Below are 25,805 nucleotides of genomic sequence, written 5' to 3'. Positions count from 1 at the left end.
TCTAAGCATTAATGTTTCAATATGGCACTCTCCTAATGTCAATTCTACTGTAGTCAGAGGCTGAAAAGAAGATTTGGACCTCGAGTCTTTTCTACTCTGGCAGGGGAATGGTCAGAGGGAATTTGATTAATATGATATTGCCAGGGGAAAATGTATGCCATGGAAACATGAACATTAAAGTGTGTTTTTGGAAATAAAAGGGGAATGGAGAGTCTGATCTCATGAGATTGTGTTTTAAAGCAAGTGACTGAAAACATCTCAAGTGTGATAAGCTATTTGGAATGTGATGACCACCTAGTGTTTATATTAGAAATAGAGGCTTATAAATAAAAATAAAAAAAAAAGAAAGAAAAGAAACAGAGGCTGAGACTTGTCCTCAAAATGATGCCCCCCCCCCAAAAAAAAAGCCAAGCAAGTTAAAAGGGACTGGCTGGGATACACTCAATGAATCAAGAAAAACCTTACAAGTATGTTTGGATAGAAATACTAAGTCCTGTGAAGGGAGAACTGATGTGAAGTTGGATAAGCACAAAGGAAAAATAGGAAAAAAACCAAACATAACAGTTAATTAAAAGAAAAATAGAACAATGAGCTGGTAGTTTTAACTATTAGCCATTCCCAATCCCTTCCCCTCACAGCCCCATTTTTAGGCCCACCTGTAGCTAGAGATTGCAAAAGAGATAATCATTTTCTTAAAGTCTCTTGCAGCCAGAGGTAGCATATAAACCAGTTCTGAGCAATGAAATACAAAGAAATCTATTGGGAATTCTACAGAAGATAATGCCTTCTGATAAAAAGAGAGATCTTGGAAGAAAGCTCTATTTCCCTTCATCTTTATCTTTTCTTTGGAGGATGCTGTTACAGAATTGTATGATGCTTGGAACTTTAACAGTCATGCTGCAACAGTGAGAAGAGACAGAGCTGTAGCACAAGGATAGCAGAGTAGAAAACTAAGGAGGCCTGAATCCTTTTTGGCATATTCAGACCACAAACCAACCTTGCGATCACCTGTATAGGGACTTCTTTTTTATAATTTTAGATAAATATTTTAATTTTCTTTTATTAGTGATACAGAAACACTGTGTTCTTACTTATATATTAAGATGTTATTAATGGATAATATTTTAAGAAGTAAAAATTGAGGGGCCCCTGGATGGCTCAGTCAGTTAAGTGCCTGCCTCCGGCTCAGGTCATGATCCCAGGGTCCTGGGATAGAGTTCTGCACTGGGCTCCCTGCTCGGCAGGGAGTCTGCTTCTCACTCTCCCTCTGCTACGCCCCCTGCTTGTGCTCTCTCTCCCTCTCTCAAATAAATAAATAAGTAAATAAAATCTTTAAAAAAATAAAAATTGAGCATGCAATATTTTAAAAACTTCTTTTTAAAACATTTTATGATAAAAAATATTTATGGGGGCGCCTGGGTGGCACAGCAGTTAAGCGTCTGCCTTCGGCTCAGGGCGTGATCCCAGCGTTCTGGGATCGAGCCCCACATCAGGCTCCTCTGCTATGAGCCTGCTTCTTCCTCTCCCACTCCCCCTGCTTGTGTTCCCTCTCTCGCTGGCTGTCTCTGTCTCTGTCAAATAAATAAATAAAAATCTTTAAAAAAAAATATTTATGGCCTGGTTATAAAGTCAGATTATTTTAGTATTTTGTTGTAATGGCTGTTATATTTGGAAAAGATAACAGGGGAAGAAATGTATGTTTCGCTCTAGTTACTAAATCATGACACTCCTTTTTTAATTCTATCTACCAGTGGTGCAAACTTTTTCTTTTTTTATCTGATCCTCCTCATTGAAATAAAGGCCTTTACATTTCTGTAGTGGTAGTCAGGAAATCTGTTACTTGCAGCCAAAAGCATTAAACTGCTAAACAGAGTGATATGAAATTAAAGCAGAAAATTGATTAAACAGCATTATTTAGACAGCATTTCAAATGATACTATTCATTTTCTCTATACTCCAGGCAATAGAAAGAACAAAAGAAAATGTGACTTTTATTTCTAGTTCACCCTGGGAGACGTGAAGAAAGTGATTTAGGATCTTCCCATTCACCTAATAAAGAACCAGTTTATGCTGATTTATTTATGTCCATTAGAGACTAAAAATAGCTATGCCATATATGTCTGAGGGAAATCGAAGCCATTGCCTGAGAAGAACACCGTTTGTCAGCATAGCTTCCATCAGACACGGGCATCACGTTATGCAATTCTTAAAACTGTGAAAATGGCTTCAGGGTAGGCACTGGATACTAGAAATCAGGCATGGAAAAATAAAAATACAAATAAGTACAAAAGTAGTGATAAAATATTAAGAAATTAAACTCAACAGTGTATTAAGGGAATAACATGAAAGCATATAAATAAAATATTAGTAAAACTAGATGCAATTATTTAAACAGTTAAAAGGAAGAAAATTATATGATTATCTCAAAGGATCTCCAAATTGTCTATTATTTCCAGTTTCTGTCCTAAAGAAATTTACCAAGCAAAAGGAGTACAGAATTTTTCTATATTTTTACAGTGTTTTCCCAAACATTTAGTCATCTTGCCAATTTCTAAATCAATAGGTTTTTATTAAGTAAATATTCCTTTATTATGTTTTTCCAAAGCAACTAATTCATTTTTCACCAGTGTTTTGTAATGTTGACCAAATTGCACAATTACAATTACAAAAACAGAGATCAACCATATTTCATAACAATGCAACTTCGTCTTTGTAAATATAAAACTCAACTGGTAGGAAAATGCTGTTGTTAGGGCTACCAATGGGTGGCTTCAGCTGCAGATATTCAGCTTTTTGTTAGTCAGTTTGGTGAACAGAGAGAATAGAAAGCTTTGGTTAATCTGGTTAATTTATATCTGTGCTGTCTGATACTAAAGCCATTAACTACACTTGGCTATTAAGTGCTCGAAATTAGATTAGTGTAACAGAATTGAATTTCTTACTCAATTTAATATAAATTAAAGTTAAATTTAAAAACTAATACTCAGTTCAATCACTGAAAAACTCCTAAGTATATTTAAAGCAGTTTGGGTATGTAAGTCTACTTTTACAGCTACATATTTGTGAAATTTAAATATAAATCAAATATTTCTAACAAAAATTTAGCATCTGAACTAAGATGTATTGCAAGTATAAAATATGTACTAGATTTTGAAGACTTAGTATGATAAAAAGAATGTAAAATATCTCATTAGTAACTGTTTATCTTGGTTACATGCTGAAATTATAATATTTCGGGCATAATGGGTTAAATAAAATATATGCTGAAAATTAGTTTTTATCTTTTTCTTTTCCTCTTTATGGTTACTAGAAAATTTAAAGTTATATATTTGGATTACATTATGTTCTGTAGGACAGCACTGATCCAGAAGTTTCACTGGAAAGTTTCTACTATAGCTATTAAAATAATAATGCACCTATCTTTTGACTAAAGAAATGTATCCTACAGAAACACTTACATATGTGCCTTTACAAATACAACATACTGTGTGTTCATTTTACTAATGTGACAGCAAATGATAGGAAACATTTTCAATGGTCTTCCAATAGCGGTAAAAAAACTTGTTTCAAACATACATGTGGAATACTAAACATTGATTAAAGAAAATACAATACATATATACCTAGAGAGATAGAAAGATGGCCATAATACTTGAAAAAAAAGATAATGGAACCATATATATATTTTTTTATAATAATATTTTTTATTATATTATGTTAGTCACCATATGGTACATCCCTGGTTTTTGATGTAAATGGAACCATATATATATATATAATGAAATCCCACTTTTACTAAATAAAACTCTATAAAAAAGTATGTACACTTTCACTGTTTTCTATAGTCTTCTGTATTCTTTGCAGTTTTCAAAAAGCATGCATTATAATTTAAAAATAAGGCTAGTGACATAAGACAATGTTTCTACATGTCGATCTATGTAATTCTGTTCTAGAATAAAAATAGCTATAAAAGTAATTTTCAAAGCTGCTGTAGATTTGTAGAATCAACCCATAGGCCAAGTATGGATGACTTAATTTTAGGTATAGAAAAGATTATAAATATGTTAAGTCTTGCCAATGTAAAAGTCATGGAATTTGGAGATAGTGGGAGAATGCAGTATTGCTGATTTCCTCATCTCAGATAATGGAAAGTCAATAGATAGCGTCTAAAAGTTGTGATTTAAAAATTATTTACATCCAAAAGTTTACTACAAGGAATTAAATGTAATACCACAATAAAATTATTTGAGGATTTGTAAGCTAAATATTCACCCTTCATAATAAGGAGTGAAAAGAAATTATGTCAATAAAGTAACAGTTATTGAGATTTATTTAACATTCGTTCAGCCTTTATTTGTTGACTGGGATAAATATATAATAAACTAGTAATATTAATAAACAAAATAATTCTGATCCAGATAAATGTTATAAAGTATAAGATAAATGTTACAAAATAAAGAGGGTGACATGATAGAAAGCAACCAATGTGGCTGTTGTATCACTAAGGATTATGTTTATCTGTGATGACCAGAAAACTTAATTAACTGTGGCATAAAGAAGTTATTTTTCTCATGAAATATGAAGTGTGAGTTTTCAGTTCACGATTGATATGGTGCCAGGATCGGATGCCATTAAGGAACAAGTTTCTTTCTTTCTCCCTGTTCTGCCATTCTTAGCAGGAATTCGCTGCACAGCTAGCTTTCTGTCTGCATTCCAGGGAAGAAGGATGAAATAGAAGAGACCACAAACTGGTTTAAGCTAATGTCTCATTGGCCAAAACTCTGTGGTATGGCCTCCCCTAGCTATAAGGAGGCTGAGAAATGAATTCTCTATCTTTCCAATACCTGCATGAGAAAGCTAGAGGAACGGAGTTCGGATGGGTTCTCAAGGATTGCTTCTTCAAACTAAGACTTCAAGGGTGAGAAGGAAGCCACACAAAAACTAGGAGAGTAGCATTCCAGGAAAATCCCTGTTGGTGCCTCAAAGACAGAATAGAGGCCAGTGCAACTGAAGCATAGGATACAAATAGAAGTTGTAAGAGATGGTGTTAGAGAGACAAGAAATAATCAGATCATGCAGGGACCTCTAGGTCACAATTAAGCATTTTGATTTTATTCTAAGTACAGCAGAAGGGTTTTAAAAGGAAGAGTAATAGAATCTGACTTCATAATTTAAAGACTTATCTGGCCGCTATACAATTTACCCTTGAACAACCTGGATTTGAACTGTGTGAGTCCATTTATATGCAGATTTTTTTCAATATAGTACTGTAAAGTATTTTCTCTTCCTTGTGACTTTCTTAATAACATTTTCTTTTCTCTACATTACTTCATTTTAAGAATATAGTATATAATATATATAACATACAAAATATGTGTTAATTTATCATTTATATTATTGGTAAGGCTTCCAGTCAACAGTAGTCTATTTAAAGTTTTGGGGGAGTCAAAAGTTATATGAGGAAGAAAAAACTCCATGTAGATTTTGGATTGTGTGGGGGATTGGTGCCCCTAATGCCTGCATTGTTCAAGTGTGAACTGTATAGGAATTGGATTGAAATGGGGCAAGGGTTGAAACAAGGAGACCAGTCAGTACCTGGTTTAGCAATTCAGTTAGGAAACAATGGTGGCTTGGAGTAAGAGGAGCAGAGATCTTGTATACAAATGGAAAGATTCAAGATATATCTTGGTCAGAGAGCATTTTTATGACTTGCTGATTGATTAAATAGCGAGGAAGGGGGAAAAAGAAAAATCGGGGATGACTCCTAGATTTTTAATACGAGCCCTCAAGTAGCTCATGGTGCCATTTACAGAAATGGGAAAGACTATGATATGACTTATTTGGGGGGAGGAAATAGAGTGGAATCTAGAATTCTATTTTAGAGGAGTGAAGAGTTTTTTGGGCTTACTATGGATGCAAGGGGGCAGCTGATTCTATGAGACCAGAGCTCAGTCAAGAAGTCATGATTAGAGTTAAAAATTTTGGAGTCATCAACGTAAAGACAGTTTTCCAAGCGATGGATTAAGCATATCATTTAGAATTATGGTGATAACCACCAGAAGATTAAAAGCAGAATTAGTTAAAAGTTATTCTTCTCCAGGGGAAGAGATTGGAGTTTGTGGGATTGGGGGGGACACTTTAACTTTTCATTTGGTACTATGCAATTTTTACAGTGTGTATTTTAATATCATATATATAATATATATATATATATATATATATATCTCAAAAGAAGCAATGTGAACAGGTAGCAAAAGAATAAAACAGGATACAAAAATCAGTTAAAACTGTATGCTTTGGTATATCCATTTTGCACTTTTAAAATACTGATCTAATTATTCATAATGATGGAGCCAGTTATTTCATAAGGACAACTAGAAAATTTGGCTTTAACAAAAGCTAAAGAAAACTCATAGGTATTTTAGTGTTCAGTACCCTACAATTAGCAATTTGGTTTCTTTCAGGGTCTGGGTTAATTTTGGAAACACTTTGGCTACATCTTTCTGAACAAAGAATTTAGGTTGTTTTTAGATGACCTCAATGACACAAAGTGTTTAATGAATTCCTTGGGGCCCAGGGCCCACTCTGTTCTTCAGACTATCTCAATTCATTCTTCTGACATGCTCTTCCTTTACTTTCTTAGAGTGACTCCTGAACCCACTGAAATTTCTAAGTAAATAGACGCAGACTTAGTGGAAAAAAGAAAATGGAGATCTGAAGGAACATGCCAATTCACAAATGTGAAATTAGCTGATTTTACTATTGAACAAAGCAGATACCCTGAATGCACGCAGGTAGCCAGCATGTGGCTACAAAGCTGTAGTGTATTTTCAGCTCTATTATATGAAAGTAAAGCTATAATTATTATATATCATCCTACTTTCAGTAATAGCAAATATTCAATTTGCATCAGTAGTTACATTAAACTTACTTGATATCCTATATTTCATAAATCTTTATCAAGTTTACTCTGACATTGTTTTTATCATAATTCTTTATCAGATTTATTCTCATATCCTGTTTCTCATAATTTTTCCTCAGAACCTTTTACAGCTGTCCCTGACAGTATGTCTTACACGTATGATTAGTCACATGCTTCAGCATTTCTCAGTGAAGTCAGGTTTTTCTGTTTACCTACACAAAAGAAGAGCATGGGGGACATTAGGGAAGGGGATGTTAAGGAGTAAAACCACACAGTCTTCTCCAGAATGTTTTGGGTCATAGGTATAGGATAGCTAAAATGTGAGAGGTGTGGGAATGTGTGGATGAGAGAGGAGAGAGAAGCTCAGATTAATTGAATATTCTAGTTTGAGGTTTCTCCATGTGAAGACCATAACCAAGTGAGAAAGACTCATAATTTTGCAAGTTGTAATTAACAAATGCTGGATTTTTTTTAAAAAATGAAGTATAAACATTAATTTCTATCATAATATCCAAGTAACTACCAGTATTAAGTACAAATACAATAAAATTCAGTCTTCTTTTCTGTACATTTAATGCACCCCATTTTCTGAATTTGAATCATCTCCCCAGCTTTATCCTCCTATAATAGTGATTGGGGTGAGAGGACAGAGTGCACCCACCTTCTAGGACCATGTAGCAGGGTCACTAAAGGAACTTTTCAGACTCCAGACATCATGCTAGAAATTGTTGAACTAGGATTGAGTTTCACAGTTCATAGGTAGTGTATGTAGTTTGTAGATATAGTATACCCCTCAAATGTTTTGAACTAAAAAAACCCAAGGAAAAGGTTGATATCAATTATTATGGGGGAATCTGTTGGTTTGTTTGTTTTTGTTTTTGTTTTGTTTTGTTTTGTTTTTGCCTGTTTAGCATTTCTGTTACCTTTGGGGAATACCTCCACCACTTTCTGTGCACATCTTCCCTACGATAATCATAGGGTGGTGGGCACATGATGAAGGCTGAAGAAATTATAATACTTTTCTGTTTCCTTTGGCTACTGCAGTTAGTCCATTTGATACATGACCTCTACCAAGCCAATCATTCTTCTTTCCTGAATTGACATTCAGGGGCTGTGAGAAAGAAGTTCTTTTTTTTCATAAACTGTCTAAGAGAAATGGGTATGAATATGGTAATGTCATTGGCCATTTTTCCCACCCTACACAATTTTTTTTTTTTTTACAGATTGAAATCAGACCACAAAGAGTAACAAAGCAGAGAAATGGAGAATGATGGACATCCCTAAAATAATAATAATAATTGCAATAATAATATAGTCCTAATCCTGTCTGGAACAAGTTCCACCACTGAGTTAATGAAAAGAATTCCTCAGTCCCCCATTTTATTTGGATATGTACATGTACCTTTCAATAAAAAGAGTAGTAAAAAATGCTGCTGTTCTACACATACAAACTCTGCTTTCAACTGGATTTGCTTACTGTTGTCTGAACACATACATGCGTTTTTTGCTCTGAATTTTGGTTTAAGTTGTGACCTTACAGGTTCTTCAAATTTATTGGAAAACTGCATAATCTATTTATCTAAATTGTATTAATCGTTTTGTCCCGGGGGAAGTCCTTTCTCCCTCAGCCTTCTCTGACAGTATAAATAGCCTTCCTCTGAACTCTTGGCATGTATTTTCTATGCCACTAAGTGGAAATTTGATCCAAAATTGCTTTATCATACTTCCTGAATTACAGTTTTGTATTGTTATATAATTTGTATGTGTGTCTCCACAATTCATTTATAAACTCGTTGAGGAAAGAAGGTATATACTATACTTCTCTATCTCTTCAAAGGTCACCATAATGATAGTCACATCATAAGAACTTGATAAATATTTGTTGTCTGTGTAGCAGAATGAACTGGAAATAGTACCACAAAACAAATTAATATTAATGGAGGATTTGGGATGAGTGATGTTGAGCATCTTTTTGTTTGTCTTTGGCCCTCTGTGTGTCTTCTTTGGAGAAATGTCTGTTCCTGTCTTCTGCCCATTTTAACTGGATTAGTGTGTGTGTGTGTGTGTGTGTGTGTGTGTGTGTGTGTGTGTGTGTGTGTGTTGAGTTGTATAAGTTCTTATACTAACCCTTTATCAGATATGTCATTTGCAAATATTTTCTCCCATTCAGTAGGTTATCTTTTAGTTTTATTGATGGTTTCCTATGCTGTGCAGAAGCTTTTAATTTTGATGTAGTCTCAATGGTTTATTTTTGCTTTTGTTTTCCTTGTCTTAGGTGATATATCTAGAAGAATGTTGCTAGAGCCAAACCCTCTCTTCTAGGGTTTTTATGGTTTCAGGTCTCATACTTAGGTCTTTAATGCATTTTAAGTTTATTTTTGTGTATTGTGTAAGAAAGTTGTCTGGTTTCATTCTTTTACATGTAGCTGTCCAGTTTTCACAACACCATTTTTTGAAGAGACTGTCTTTCCCATTACATATTCTTGCCTCCTTTGTTAAAGATTAATTGACCATACATTTGTGGATTTATTTCTGGGCTCTCTATTCTATTGATCAATGAATGCATCTATTTTTGTGCCAGTGCCATACTGTTTTGATTATTACAGCTTTGCAGTATTACTTGAAATCTGGGATTTCAACAAACCTCTAGGTTTGTTCTCCTTTCTCAAGATTGCTTTGACTGTTTGAGGTTTTTTTGTGGTTCTCTATAAATTTTAGGGTTGTCTGTTCTAGTTATATGAAAAATGCTTTTGGAATTTTGATAAGGATTGCATTGAATCTATGGATTGCTTTGGGTAGTATAGATATTTTAATGATTTTTGTTCTCCCAATCCATGAGCATAGAATATCTTTCCATTTGTTTGTGTCATCTTCAAATTCTTTCATTAGTGTTTATAGCTTTCAGAGTACAGAACTTTCATCTCATTGGTTAAGTTTATTCCTAGGTATTTTATTATTTTTGGTGTATTTGTAAATGGGACTGTTTTCTTAATTTTTCTTTCTGCCACTTCATTATTAGTGTATAGAAATGCAATAGATTTCTGTATATTGATTTTGTATCCTGCAACCTGACTGAAGTCATTTATCAGTTCTAGTGGTTTTTTGGTGGAGTCTTTAGGGTTTTCTATATATAGTATCATATCTGCAAATAGTGATAGTTTTTCTTCTTCCTTTCCAATTTGAGTGGCTTTTATTTATTTTCCTTGTCTAATTCCTGTGGCTAGGACTTCCAGTACTGGGTTGAATAAAAGTGGTAAGAGTGGATATCCTTGTCTTGTTTCTGATCTTGAGGAAAAAGCTCTGTTTTTTTCCATAGAGTATGATGTTAGCTGTGGGTTTATGATGTTAAGTATTTAACATAGTACTTTATTTTGTTAAGGTATGTTTTCTCTAAACCTTCTTTGTTGAGAGTTTTGATCATGAATGGATGTTGTATTTTGTCAAATACATTTTCTGCATCTGTTGAAATGATCATATGGTTTTCATCCTTCCTCTTGTTGATTTGTTGTATCATGTTGATTGATTTGCAAATATTGAACCACCCTTATATCTGAAAAATAAATCCCAGTTGATCGTGGTGAATGATTTTTTTAATGTACTGTTGGATTTGATTTGCTAGTATTTTGTTGAGGATTTTTGTACCTATATTCATCAAAGATAGTGGCCTATAGTTCTCTTTTTTTGTGATGTCTTTACCTGGTTTTAGTATCAGGTTAATGCTAGTCTCATAGAATGCATATGTAAGCTTTCCTTCCATTTCTATTTTTTAGAATATCTTGAGAAGAATAGGTATTAACTCTTCTTTAAATGTTTGGTAGGATTCACCTGTGAAGCCGTTTGATCCTGGACTCCTGTTTGTTGGCAGCTTTTTGATTACTGATTTAATTTCATTGCAGTAATCACTCTGTTCAAGTTGTCTATTTCTTCCTGCTTCAGTTTTGGGTGGTTATATGTTTCTAGGAATTTATCCATTTTTTCCAGGTTGCCTAATTTTTTGGCATATGGTTTTTCATAATATTCTCTTTAAATCCTTCTTTTCCCTGTGGTGTCAGTTGTTATTTCTCTGTTTCATTTGTGATTTTGTTTGAGTTCTCTCTCTCTCTCATGAGGAGTCTGGCTAGAGGTTTATCAATTTTGTCAATATTTTCAAAGAACCAGCTCTTGGTTTCATTGATCTGTTTTTTTTTTTTTCAGTTTTTATTTCATTTATTTCTGTTCTTATCTTTATTATTTCCTTCCTTCTACTCGTTTCATGTTTTGTTTGTTCTTTTTCTAACCCTTTAGTTATAAGACTAGGTTGTTTATTTGAGATTTTCTTGCTTCTTGGGGTAAGCCTATATTGCTATAAACTTCCTTCTTAGAACAGCTTTTGCTGCATCCCAAAGATTTTGGACTATTGTGTTTTCATTTTCATTCGTCTCCACATATTTTTTTTATTAACTCTTTGATTTCTTGGTTGACCCATTCATTGTTTCTTAGCATGTTATTTATCCTCTATGTGTGTGTGTTTGATTTCTATTTTCATAGCATTGTGGTCAGAGAAGATGCATGGTATTAGTTTAATCTTTTCGAATGTGTTGAGACTTGTTTTGTGGCCTAATATGTGATCTATTCGGGAGAACGTTCCATGTGCACTTGAAAAGATTGCGCTGTTTTAGGATGAAATGTTCTGAATATATCCAGATCCATCTGGCCCAACATGTCATTCAAAGCCTCTGTTTCCTTGTTGTTTTTGTTTGGGCAGTCTATGTATGTGGGATGTTAAAGTCCTCTATTATTACTGTATTACTATTGATTACTTTCTTTATGTTTGTTATTAGAAGCTTAATGTATTTGGGTACTCTCATGTTGGGTGCATAAATATTATAATTGTTATATCTTCTTGTTGCATTGTTCCATTTGTGATTATGTAGTGTCTTTCTTTGTCTCTTATGTTACTGTCTTTATCTTAATGTCTATTTTGTCTGATACCAGTATTGCTACCCCAGCTTTCTTTTCACTTCTTTTGCAGGAGAAATGTTTTTACATTCCTTCACTTTCAATCTGCGTGTGTTTTTAGGTCTGATATGAGTCTCTTACAGGCAGCATATAGATAAGTCTTTTTATTTTTTTATCCATTCCATCATCTTGTGTCATTTGATTAGCATGATTAGTCCATTTAAATTCAAAGTAATTATTTTTTAACATTCCAAGTAATTATTGTTAGGTATATACTCATTGCCATTTGTTACTTGTTTTGTGGGTGTTTTTGTAGATCTTCTCTGTTCTTTTCTTCTCTTGCTCTCTTCTCTCATGGTTTGCTGGCTTTTGTTAGTAATATATTTGGATTCCTTTCTTTTTATTTTTTGCATATCTATTACCAGTTTTTGATTGTGGTTATCATAGATTTATACATAATATTTTATGGATATAACAGTCTATATTAAGTTGATGGTCACTTAAGTTTGACTCTATTCTTTTTTTTTTTTTTTAAGATTTTATTTCTTTATTTGTCAGCGAGAGAGAGCACAAGCAGGGGGAGCGCAGGCAGAGGAACAAGTGGGCTCCCCACTGAGCAAGAAGCCTGATGCAGGTCTCAATCCCAGGACCCTGGGATTATGACCTGAACCAAAGGCAGACATTTAATTGACTGAGCCACTGAGGTGTCCCAAGTTTGAACCAGTTCTAAAAAGCACTAAATTTCTGCTCCTCTCCCCTCCACATTTTAGGTATATGGTGTCATATTTCACATCATTTTACTTTATGAATCCCTTCACTGGTTTTTATAGATATTAACTTTACTGCTTTTGTGCTTCCTACTTTTCTTAGACCACTTTTCTTATGGTCTTTCTTTTCCACTCAAAGAATCTCCCTTAATATTTCTTGGAAGGCTGGTTTAGTGGTGATGAATTCTTTTAACTTTTGTTTGTCTGGGGAACTCTTTATCTCTCTTTCCATTTTGAATGATAGCCTTGCTGGATGGAGTACTCTTGGTTGCAGGTTTCTTTTTTCCCTCTCAGCACTTTAAATATATCATACCACTTTCTTGCAGCCTACCAAGTTTCTGTTGAAAAATCAGCTGAGAGGCTTATGGGGTTTCCCTGGTATGTAACTCTTTTCATTTCTCTTGCGGCTTTTAAAATCTTCTCTTTATCCCTCCTTTTGCCACTTTAATTACTATATATCTTGGTGTGGACCTCCTTGGGTTGATTTTGTTGGGGGTTCTCTGTGTCTCCTGGATCTGGATTTCTTTCCTTTCTCAGATTGGGAAGTTTTCAGCTATTATTTTTTCAAATAAATTTTCTGCTCCCTTTTCTCTCTCTTCTCTGTCTGGGATCTTTATAATGCAAATGTTATTATGTTTGATGGTATTCCTGAGTTCCCTTAATATATTTTCATTTTTTATTCTTTTTTCTTTCTCCTGTTCAGCTTTATTGCATTTCATTACTCTTTCCTTCAGGTTGGCCCTTTATTCTGCTTCTTCTAGTCTATTATTTATGACCTCTAGTGTATTTTTAATTTCATTTCTTGTTTTCTTCATCTCTGCTTGGTTCTTTTTAGTATTTTCTATCTCTTTGTTGAGGGTCTCCTGAAGTCCTTCATTCTTTTCTCAAGTTCAGTGACCATCTTTATGACCATTACTTTAAATTTTCTATCAGACGTATTTCTTATCTCCATTTAATTTAGCTCTCTTGCTGTGATCTTTGTCCCATTCTTTCATTTGTGACATATTTCTCTGTCTCTTCATTTTGTCTAACTCTCTTTGCCTGTTTCTATGTGTTAGGAAAGTCAGCTACATCTCCTGCTTTTGAAAGTTGTGGTCTTATGAAGAAGAGGTCCTGTAGTTCTCTGAAGTGCAGTGTCCCCTGTTCACCAGAACTTCAGGATATCTCCTATGTGTGTTTTGTGTTCTTTATTGTTGTGGTTGAGCTGCATTTGCCTTCAGTCCAGTATCTGCAGTATCTCTTTTTGCCTGTTGTGGGCAGAGTTTGATCCCTGTGTTGTTAGTGGACCAGTTAGAGGATGCCTTGGGTCAACCCTCACCCCAGTTGAGTTAGACCAGGTGTTTGTAAGTGCTACAGTAGCACTGAACTGCAGGGTGCTCTCCCTGTGTTGCTTCTGAGAAGCTTTCACTGGTGTGTGAGGCCTATAGTCAGACCAGATGTCTGCCCACACCCCTCTGCTGGGGTCACTGTCAAACCGATATGTGTGGTTTCTTCCCCTCTCCCTGGGACAGGAGTCACTTTGGGGTGGTGCTGGCCCCTTTTGAAGCTGTTTGCACAATGCTTTGTAGTGGCCCTTTGGATGAACTCCTGCTATAAGCATGTTGGATGGAGCAGTTCCACAAGAGAACATGGGGATAAGGTGCACAATGCTAGCAAGGTCTGAATGAGTCTACTGCTGATGGTACTTTATTTTCATTTTGCTTATATTTTGAGAAGGTATATAGGGGCAAAAGTTAAGAACAAATTTATATCTACAGGGAGATAGCATATTAGAATATGAGATTAGTCTGTGTTACTAAAGAAAAGAAAGTAATGCTTTGATAAGAGGTCAGTAAACTATGGTTGCCCGTCACCTGTTTTAATAAATACAATTTTATTAGAACACAGTACAAAGACAATATACCTTGCAAAGGCAAAATGTTTACTATGTAACCCTTTAAAGAAAAGTGATTTGCTGATTCATATTTTAGGTAAGTGTGCTTATTTCTTAACTAAAATATGGAGAAAACCAGCCACAATTAATTGTGGGAAAATGAACTGAAGTTTAAATATTCACCAACAGCCTTTGAGAAGCCTCTATTTGCATCTAGCCCTGACATAAGGCACTTAAGTTATCATACAGCAAAAGGGATCTGGGGAGGGGTCAAATGGCCTTCTTTGGTGGGGAAGGTTAGAGTGTCTACAGGATGGGAGTGAGATACTAGACTAGAGAACACAAACATGGGATTGGCAGGGTTAATGAGAAGACAGGTATGAGTAAGAAAACATAAGATACAGGTTGTTCAGCTACTTCCCTTCTACTGCAAGTAAAGTTACATTTTTTTCTTTCCATAATTCTTTTTGAGAACTACCTAAACCTAGAGTAAATAATTTCTTCTTTTCGATGTGGTCTGATATGTCTTGGGTATGGGCAATATTTGGGAGGAAGAGGGTTTAAAGAAAGGCTAGTCTTACTCCTCAGCCATCAGTGGTTTCTGTAGGCTATGAAGAAGCAACTGTGCTGGGTTCTGCAGCTGCAAGGATCTGAATCCTGCTGACTTGAAAGAGTTCTGAACTTGAAGAGGACCCCAAGTCTTAGATGAGAACTTACATAGCCTTGGCCAACTCATTCTTGATAGCAGTTTTGTGAGATCCTGAGCAGAGGACCACTTAAGTTATGCCTGGATGATGAATGTTGTTTTAAGCTACTAAATTTGTGGTAATTTGTTATGCAGCAATAGAAAACGAATACACCTTCTTTAGGTAAATGTACTCCACCCACATTGTCTCCCCCTTTCCCAGCTTCCCCCCCACACCTGCATTTTATATTTTAAATAACTTATTGTGTGTGTGTTTTCATTGTCAGTTTCTCCCACTGTAGTGTAAGTGCAGGTTTGGTCTCAATTGTTTACTCCCCCCAGTGTTTAGAAGAGAACCTGGAACATAATTAGTAATAGGTATTTGTTCAATGAATGAGGAAAGATGCTCTTCTGATCTCTTTGTTCTCTCTGTCACTCAGCTGACTTTCATATTTCCAAGTTTCCCAAAACAGAACTTTTATCTCTTCAGTGTCTGTCTTAAGGGAACTTACCTCTCAGCAAAGGAGAAAAATATGGCACCTTTACAAACAAGGAGGAAGGTTCACAAACAATCTCCCCTCCCAAAGGACAAGAAGAACAAAATTGTCATGTTAATTACCATCTGTAGCACAGAATGATTATTAAAGGAAAAAAAAAGAATCAGAGTTAATAAACTTTAAAGTTTCAATTTTTTTTAAAGATTTTATTTATTTATTTGACAGAGATAGAGACAGCCAGCGAGAGAGGGAACACAAGCAGGGGGAGTGGGAGAGGAAGAAGCAGGCTTATAGCAGAGGAGCCTGATGTGGGGCTCGATCCCATAATACAGGGATCACGCCCTGAGCCGAAGGCAGACGCTTAACCTCTGTGCCACCCAGGCGCCCCTAAAGTTTCAATTTTTTATGCTTTTCTCAGAATGAACAAAAGATATAAAATCTTTTTATGCATCCATATCCACACACATTGCATACACACACATATGGTCATTGATCTAGAAATATCTAGAGTTTGTAGATTGAGATACAACTTCTGAGGCCTACATAATGAATCTGAATTCTCTTACCAAGAGCTTTGTTTGCTGCTAATCATGAGCAAACACTGATGTCCCCAGCCTGACTAAGGCCACCGCAGTAAAGAGTATTCTTATTTGGATCCTCAGCCTGGGACATGTCTTGTACTAAGACTCAAGGCTGTGAACACAAACTGTTAGATTGAACCACTGGATTTAACTGTCTTTGAACTTGTGGGAGAAAAAGAAGCAAACTGGTAAGCAGTCCTCTCCTGCCCTTTCCAGGGCTGGGCATCAGAGAGATTTGCTAAATCTCTGTAGTATTTCACATTTTTCTGACTCTGCAATATAGAAAAGATTACAGACAAACTAGAGACAGCAGGCAAGTTTTTTAGGAATCAAGTTGCCAGGAACAAGAGGCTTTTGTTTCCATATGAAAGCATAGGTTTGAAAAAGAATATTGTAACATTTCAACATGTTACTTCCTTATGTTCTCAAGTCCTTCCAGTGGAGGAACCAGATGGGAGGTTTATGGACATGACCATCTTGTGGACAGTGTCCAAATTGCCCTCGACAAATGCAGGCGTTTTTTGTTTGTTAACTAACTAGTCAAGTCCAAGGACAAAAAATTTAGTTAGCACTTGAATAAAATAGCATTCGAGTGATGTATGTTTTCCCATTTTTGAGAAAGTAAAAAGATGGGAAGAAGCCATTAATGGAAATGAACTGTGACATTTATAGATGACATAAGTGTGATTACACTGTGAAATCTACCTCTCTTTATTGCTCCTTTAGGCTACTATTGCACTTCTGGTATCTGTTAATTCCCGCAGCATATGCATTAGAAATGGGCCAAGTGTAATTCATGATACCTATACAAAAGCATTTCACAAATATGAAACTCCACTTCTAACTTTCCTGCAAATCAGTTGGTTAGCTATAAGACTTCCATCCATCCTTGCCTTTCCTTTTTTGCATTTACTGTCAACTTGCACTGAAGGTGGACCAGCTATTTATTTCTGGACATGAACATGTGGCTAGGAGTTGTACTTGGTAGTAGACCTTTTAACACGGTCTCTGAATATGAGCATAACCTTTGTTCTTTCCAAGTAAACAGAGACTGGCTAACCCCAACTTGGGGTGGAAATTGGCCTTGCTAATCTTCAAAGGTTTACGTTTTGTCCTATGTCCAATGCTAAAACTCAGTTTGGAAAAAATGTAGCTTCTCTAATCAGTATATTTTCCTTATTCTTTTTTTTTTTTTTTAAGATTTATTTATTTATTTGAGGGAGAGGGAGAGACAGGGAGAGTGAGCAGAGAGAGAGAGAGAGACAAGAAGACTCCCTGCTGAGCGGGGATCCTGACATGGGGCTTGGTCCCAGGATCCTGAGATCATGACCTGAGCTGAAATCAAGAGTTGGACGCTTAACTGACTGAGTCACCCAGGTCCCCCCCTTATTCTTTTATATAAAAACAAATAACATCCTTTCAAGTCATTCCAACTATGAAAATGTAAGAGGAATGATTCCACTGTATATTGTGAATAGATAAATTATGCTTAGGTGATTTATTTACCAAGAAAATGACATTAAAAATTATAATTAAAAACTTTGTGTATAGGAGACAGTTTTAGATTTCCTAAGAAAAGATGTAAAAGAAACTAATTACATCTTTCAAGCAACAAAAATATATTTGTTGATAAATAAAACACATTTTAAAAGGTTAATTTTCACTTTATTACTTGTCGCTACATAATTATTTTTATTGTAATGTATATGGAGAGACTACTGTGTGCTTAGCTTTATCATGATTACAAAGATAGTTTTCATGTAACTTTTGCTGTTTAGGAAAATATTTAAAAACCTTGTCAGATCTTTTCAATGTTGAATTCTATATTTCTCTTGTGTAGATACAATCTGAATATTTAATTTTTTTTAAAACAAGGTTATCAGGAAATTTTAAAATTCATTTTTGCATCAAATTTGGTAAATGATTAGAAAGTTTATAAAGTAATAGAAAAATAAAAGCGACATACCATTATTTACCATTTTTCACAATATTTGTAACTCAGTCTGGTATAAAATCAATTTAGTGAGTTGATGATACTTTTAAAAAATACACTAGACTAGAATAATATGGAAGATATGGGGGTGCATTTGCATGTAGTAAAATAGTAAGGTTGATTACTGACTTGTGAAACTTTTGTTTTAATTGTATGTGTGTGTGCGTAAGATGTATTTCTTAAATCTGCAAGTTATTACATTCTATTATTTTAAAATGGTGATAGTGATAATATAATTGATGCAATCAATGGACAAGTTCTTACACCATGAGTTAAGGAGGTCAGAGGTTGGGGTAAAGAGTGTAGGTTTTTTGTTTGTTTGTTTGTTTTTTAATTTGTTTATTGGACAGAGAGAGAGAGACAGCCAGTGAGAGAGGGAACACAAGGAGGGGGAGTCTGGAAGGAAGAAGCAGGCTTCCAGCAGAGCAGGGAACGCAATGTGGGGCTCGATCCCAGGACCCTGGGATCATGCCCTGAGCTGAAGGCAGATGCTTAATGACTGAGCCACCCAGGTGCCCCAAGAATGTAGGTTTTTACTTAGCTTTACTTACCATGGTAAAGGTGCCTTAATTTCCTAACCTGTAAAGTGGGATAATCATAGTACCTACATCACAGGATTGTTGTCAGATTTACATAAGCAAGTACATACACAGGGCTCAGTATATGCCTGACACAAAGTAAACCACTAATACATTATATATTAATTGAATTTAAATAAAAATAAATAAATACATACATAAAGTACAGTGTTTAACATTAAAAAAAAAAAAGAAACCAGCTGTTATTACCATCAAACTTTCAGTTTGCAAATACTAAATCTAATGAGAAGAACAGGAAGGATGGTCCCTTTGTTTCAGGAAACCAATGACTTAGAAAAAAAAGACTTGTGACAGGCATGTGTGTTGTGTGTATGTGTGTGTTGGTGGAACAGGATGGTAATGATAGAAATTTATAATTATTTTCAGATACATATTGATAAATGTAGTCCAATAGATATTGCTTTACAAAGCAAAGGTATATGATGTGTGGATCTAAGATGGTGGGAAGTGTAGGGAGATAAGAAAAGAGTAAAAACGGGGTACCATGTTAGGCATAGTTATAATCTCTCTGATGAACTCTTGCCTTGGCTTAAGGTTTTTCTTGATACTGGTCCTATCAGAAAAATTCAGTATTGACAGTAGGTGAGAAACATAGTAAAGCGATTGGCAAGTGAATATTTTTGGACTTGCTGTCCATTTCCACTGCTTAATGATTGAGCTTGTTCAAGGTGACAAAGTAATCCAGGGTTGTATTAATTTTATATTCCATAGGGTCATACAGGCAATACTGTCCTCAGCCTAGGGCCTCCTGGGGCCTTATGCTGTAGAAGACCTACTCTGACCCTACTTTCTGTGGGTTCCTTAATACAGTTGAGGGTTCCATGGGGTCAAGGGGATATGCCTAGCTGGAACCTTTACAGATTTTTCCTCTATTCTTAACCTCACCAGAATCACCACCATCAAAACCTGGCACACAAGAAAGAACAAACGAAAGAACCCTCATGTTGTCTAGTAAGGAACCTTTTAGTACTGGAGTGATCAGTTCTTTAGATTTTATGAAATGACAAGAAAGCTTTGACCACTCAGAAATAGTTTTATCTAATAAACACCTAATTCAATGTGGATCAAGAATGATGTTAGAACTTGTGATCTTCCTAGTCCTGGCTGAGAAGGGGATGAGATAGTAACCCAGAAATGCTCATAAACATGCTAGCAAGAAATGGGATCCAAGTTGAAGTTTCACTTATGTTAAAAAGTACCTCAGAGCCAGCATTTTGTGTGATGTTCTTATCTGACAAAATGGTAAATTCTGCTATGCCTTAATTCACAGGGTCTATACCTGTCAAACTTTGAATTGGAAAACCTTAACATCCTTGATTATCAAATCCAAATGACTGTATTTTCTCTAAGAACTTACTAGGATACACTTTCCAGCAAATAATCTTTTATTCTTGTATGATAACAGAATGTGTTATAATACACACACACATACACACATACAGTGCCCTTCATTTTCAAGCTTTTTTATGTGTTTACTCAACAATATATTTAAGTCTGGACAAGTTGGGGGTATATTTTTGCTGATCTCAGTTAACATCCAGATGATGTTTTCTAAATCTCCTGCACAATAATAATAAGAACAAAACACAGAAATAGTAATTTGAGGAACAAAGATTCAAGGAGGGCTCCTCACCTTTTATTCTGCTTTTCATAGTTTCTTGAGCAGAAACCAAGGGGCAGCAAGAGAGCACTGGGCACTTGACAAGGGAGGGAAAGGAAGAAGGGAAGAGAAGTAGCTAGAGGAAAGAATGAGGGATGCAGATAGGAAAAGATGGTGCAGCGTGGAGGGGCAATGAGATAAATTTCTAAATATAAGTTCATACATGATTAACCCTATTTAGGAATTCAGGGGTGTGTCTACTTACTGCCATCCATTTGTTCAACAAATAATTACTGAGCAACTACTGTGTGTTAGGTACTGTTCTATGTGTTTGAGATATTCCATGAACCAAAGAGAAAAATATGGTACCCTCAGTGGTCTTATATCTCAGTAGGAGGATACAAAATAAATAAGGAAATCAAATAGTAGGCTAAAGTGCTGTGAGCAAAACAGATAGAACAGGGTAAGGAGGATTAGGGTGTCTATGGTCACAGAGGGGATCAGGTTTCAGTGTTAAATAAGGCAGTCAGGGCAGGACTCATTAAGATAGCAGTATCTGAGCAAAGATTGGAGAAGGTAAGGAGGTTAGGAGTTTAGCCAAGCAGCAATCTGGTGTGTGTGTGTGTGTGTGTGTGTGTGTGTGTGTGTGTGTGTGTGTGTGTAAGTGGGGACTCTTCCAGCAAAGGGAACAGCTAGATCAAAGGTATCTGTAAAGAAAGAATAGGAGTTGAGTTTTGGACATGCTGACTTTGGTATGCTATTTACAATCCCAGTGGAAATGTTGAGGCAGCTGTTGGATATATGAATCTGGAGTTTGGAAATAAGGTCTGGACTTTAGATAAGAATTTGGGAGCATTAGAATAGAGAGGAAGTGGATTAAACCGTAAACCTGAATGAAATCACCAGGTGAGTGTAGCTAAAGCAGAGGACTGAGAATGTCTTGAGATACTTCAAAATTAAGAGGTTGGAGAGACCTTGGAAAACAACGGAGATTGAGGAGAGCTTCACTGAAGAAGGAGGAGAGGCACTTTCTTTTCTCCATTGCCAAAATTGGGTAGTGTTGATGTCTCAAACAGTGTTTGCTCTATCTAATAAAAGCCATCTCCTCCCCTATAAGAGGCAGTAGAGACTATGGGACTCTGTCCCCACTGCCCCCCCCCCCAAATCTTATTCTCAAAAAATGTACCAAAGAGAAGACATATTTTAAACCCACTTAGAAATCTGAAAACTTTTTTTTATTATAATGCTAGGGATATGATCATCAGAACTTTATATCTGAAAAACCCATTTTCTTATTTTTAAGTCAGTTATCCAGTTTCTAATACTTTTAGTAAAAGCAGAACTCTGGCAGCTATTTTTTTTTTTGATTCTCAGATTCCTTCTGAAAAAAAGGCATTTGTCATCCAATGACTGTGTTAAATTAGCTAGAAATGAAGGCTGACCAATTCTTTAATGCATGTAAAATTAATAATAACTCAATTTCATCTATTGCTAAAAGTGGCTAATTTGTATTTACATATCTTTTAAGTGGAAAAAACTGAGATGTGTATAAATGCAAACCAGTCATTTTATTGCAGTAAGTATCAAAGGCATTTGGTTCACTACTAATAAGAGCTATTTCAAATAATTAGCATTAACTAGATAATGGAAATTATCTTGATTTACCATTGTCCAAAAGAGAAAATATGTTTTTCCCGATTTATTTGCCCAAGCTTTAGAGAGCCCACAGATTGGTTCCATTAAACACCTTTTTTGTATAGAACAATTTCTATGCATATTTTTAGAAATCTACAGCAAATATCTCAAGGTACTGCCCCTGATCCTTTTATCATAGTTAATTAGACCAAATAAATATATCTACTGTTTGCTGTGAAGCAACTAATGATCTAGTGTGCCTAGAAGGTTGAGTGTAATTTAAAGTTGATTTGGAGGAAAGATTAACATAGATCAGAGAAGCTGACTTCATTAGACACAGTAATATGTTTTGAGAAATTTAACTTAGGTTTAGCAGTTATTCTATGTATAAATGTCACGGGAACTCATACAATTGTTTGTAATAAGCAATATCTAGAAGAGAATTAAGAATAAACTATAAAAAGATGTTCTTCATTTGATTTTCAAGCTAGAAAAATATTTGACCTGGCAGTCAGCATAGTCAAACAGTTGTGAATGACTGAAGAGTTGCTGAGAGATCCCTGATGATGCTGGTGAATGATATTCTTGGTTGACTACGATAGTTCCTCATGTTTATTAACATTTGAGAAGTAATATTCATAGCCAAAAGCACTGGTAAATATTTCCAAGGTGTTTATTGGCTTCACTATAGATGGCTTTACTTAGGATGCTAGTTCCCTTGATATTTGTCAAAATATAAAAACAGCTATTTCATGGATAATTATTCTACATGTTTCCATGTTCAATTGCTATTGACGTGTTTACTTACTTTGAATTGATTTTTCCTTCATTCTTTCCGTACTTAAAAAGATATCAAAAGCAAAGTAAAATAAGTAAAATAGGGATGGCTTTAATTTTGGACTCTGTCTAAAGCAGCTTAAGGACAAAAAAACTTCCTCTGTCTTTATCTACACACAGAAGAAGGGCCAGATCTAGGGGCACTTGCTCTGGTATAAGATTTAGGTGGGCTGGGCCAGAGAATGAAGGATCTTTCTTCTATGGAGTATGAATGTTTCTCTATAGGTGAGGACTTAGCTAGGACATCTGAAGCAAAGGAGTGATGTGATCAAATCTTCCTTTCAGACCTACTCTTTCCCCAAAACCTATTGAAATGATAAATGAATAACAGTAGTAGAGAATAGCAGTAATGATATGACATGAATGTAATGGTGGTGGATTTCTAATGGATAGAGCACAGATGAGACCAATTAAAGGAGCCACCAAAGACTCCTAAACTTCTTAAGAAAGTAGTGAGTATTGCATCCTTTGCAGGAAATGAGGAAATGCAGGCGTACCCCTTTAAGACCTCCTAATTTGTTGCGGTTAGAGTTAATTAATGACAGTGATGAGCAGTGGGCAAAATAGGACCATTTTCCTAGGGGCCCCTTACATCATTTGAAGATGAACTCAAATAAGAGATTACATCAAAATAAAAACCCATCGCCTATGTCATGATAGGAAAAGACTGATGTTGAGCACTGAAACCATTTAAATAAACAAAGTGTAAACAACTGTTGTGTGTTTACAAAATGAAACAAACATAATTTTTGAAATTGATGATACACTTAAAAATCATCCCAGATTATAATAAAAACATTACAGATTATGAACAAAAAGCAAAACAAAACCGAAGAGAGTATAGGGGTGTTAAAGAAGGTACAAATACGCAAATTATTTTGTCCTGTCATTGAAAAAGCAAATAATGGCTGTTTCATTCTTGACACTGATAATTACAGACTAATGGTTTGATTGTAAGGTTTCCAGGTAAAACAGCATGTATCCCTTCCAAGTTATTAGACCTAAAAGATATCAAAGAATAAATGAACCATATAGCTAAAACTAAAACAAAAAAATGAAAAATGGCCAGGAGGTAAAGCATAAAATGACATCTTTTATGATACATGTAAATGGTAACACCCAATGAGATAGGATATGGAAGAGTCAGTAATTAGCAAATTCCACTTCAGGCTTGCCCCAAATCTCAGATATAATGTCAAATGTAATTTTCTTTCTTTATGAAGGTAATTTGAAGGATGCTTTGAAAAATAATTTCCTTCTCATGATTCAGTTTCTGAAGCCCCAAATTCTACAAAGAGAATATACTCCCTCTTTTCTTTAGGTTAGACATTCTATCTAGAAAGCCATTAGACGTTTTTCAATTTCATCTTAAGTCAATCATCCAACTTTTTTTTCTTTGTTTGTCTGCTTTCAAATGTATTTTAGTGTTTTTATCCAGTTATCAGCTACGAATGCCTCAGCTGAAATAAGAAATAAGAAATAATCTTATTTCTTAAGATTAAGTGAGAATAAGATAGTGTCCTGGCATGGCCCAGATAAGTGTTGACAGCCAAAGTGTTTGTAACAATGATTTCCTCGCTGAAGTATTCACTAGTATGAAGTAAGAAAATAAGAAAAATATAGTGAATTTCTAGAACAGTTTAATATACTCATTTGTTTCTGACGTAGTGGATTTACTGTGTTTTGGCATTCAAGATTCCTTTGTTTTAGAAAATGAGTCTTTATTGGATAGCAATTTTTTAAGTGTCCATACTTGGAAAAATAGACTATTACTATTATTAAACCTATGCTAGTTCGCCTTTTTTTTTCTTTTAATATTTTACTGTTAATTGAGATCAGAAAGATTCCCATTCATTCATCTACCTATGCACTTTTTGAGATGCTGTATGAAGGGCTGGTCTAGGGCTGGGAACACAGCAGGGAATAACAAAAGTGTTTGTTCTCATGGATCTTGAATGCTGACGAGGGTGGAGTCAAGTTATAAGCCAATTAATATATAATATATTGAGTGGACATAAGTTTAAAGAAATAAATGAAGCAGTGTAAGGAGACAGTGAGTGGTGGGGTACTTCGTTTGATAAGGTATATTTGAGCAGGTATCTTAATGAAGTGAAGAATCATTCCAGGAAGTGGGGGTTTTCTGCTTGACATATTCAAAGCATGTGAGGAGGTCTTTAAGGCTGGACAACGGTGAACTAGGAAGAGGTGAATGAGGCGAGATCTAAGAACAGCTTGGATCTCTTAGCAGAATGGCTTGCATATAATTCAATAAACTGGAATGTTTGTTAAACCCTGTCTCATCCTAGAAATACGTAGCGAACCAATTGCAAAAAGCAACCATACTTACTAACTTATATTTCCAATAAAATTTTACTTTTCTATGTCAGGTATTTATCAATATTTATACTATTTATATCATATTGATTGTTTGCTAATTGAAATAATTAAGTCTAGAAGAAATATTTTAACATAGCTTTATGGTTTCATAAATTTAAAAAACATATTTTAATTTATACACAGGTTTTTGTGCCAGGAAAGTAATATAGGTTGATTAAAAAAATAATTTCAAATATAAAAATAGATTGGATTAGGGTAAAATTCTGTAGGGGAAGTGGAATGGAAATACAAGTTTTGAACAGAAAAGGAAGCAATATGAAATTTCTAATCTGTAAAGAAGAGTTAATTCAATATTTAATTAAAATGGACAGTAATGTTTATTCCTTTTGGATATAAGATATAGCAGTTTTATTTACATGTCAATATTAAATAAACCGAAGTTATATTGTTTGCAATAGAGCTTATGATAAAAAATTATGGTTAAGTTAAAAATGTGCAAAGAGGCACATAGTTTGCCAAAATTCTTTCTAGTAGTATAGGA

General features: G+C 34.9%; 1 protein-coding gene across 2 annotated transcripts in view; it reads left to right on the top strand.

The window, feature by feature from the left end:
* Positions 1 to 25,805, top strand: part of FBXO4 (F-box protein 4) — a 364,568-nt gene that overhangs the window by 74,829 nt on the left and 263,934 nt on the right. The window contains exon 7 of one of the 2 annotated variants that reach the window (XM_087867908.1): positions 8,146 to 9,001. The exons of the other annotated variant lie outside the window; for it this stretch is intronic. The gene's annotated coding sequence lies outside the window, so the exon portion shown is untranslated. Of the gene's footprint in view, positions 1 to 8,145; positions 9,002 to 25,805 lie in introns of those variants that run through there. 2 annotated transcript variants of the gene reach the window in all.

Source organism: Ursus americanus, chromosome 15 (assembly GCF_024610735.1).
Source record: "Ursus americanus isolate L20-20 chromosome 15, mUrsAme1.1.p, whole genome shotgun sequence".
In the NCBI taxonomy this organism is placed as follows: Eukaryota; Metazoa; Chordata; class Mammalia; order Carnivora; family Ursidae; genus Ursus; species Ursus americanus.
Note: the sequence above shows the minus strand (reverse complement) of the source record. Positions and strands in the feature narration are given on the sequence as shown.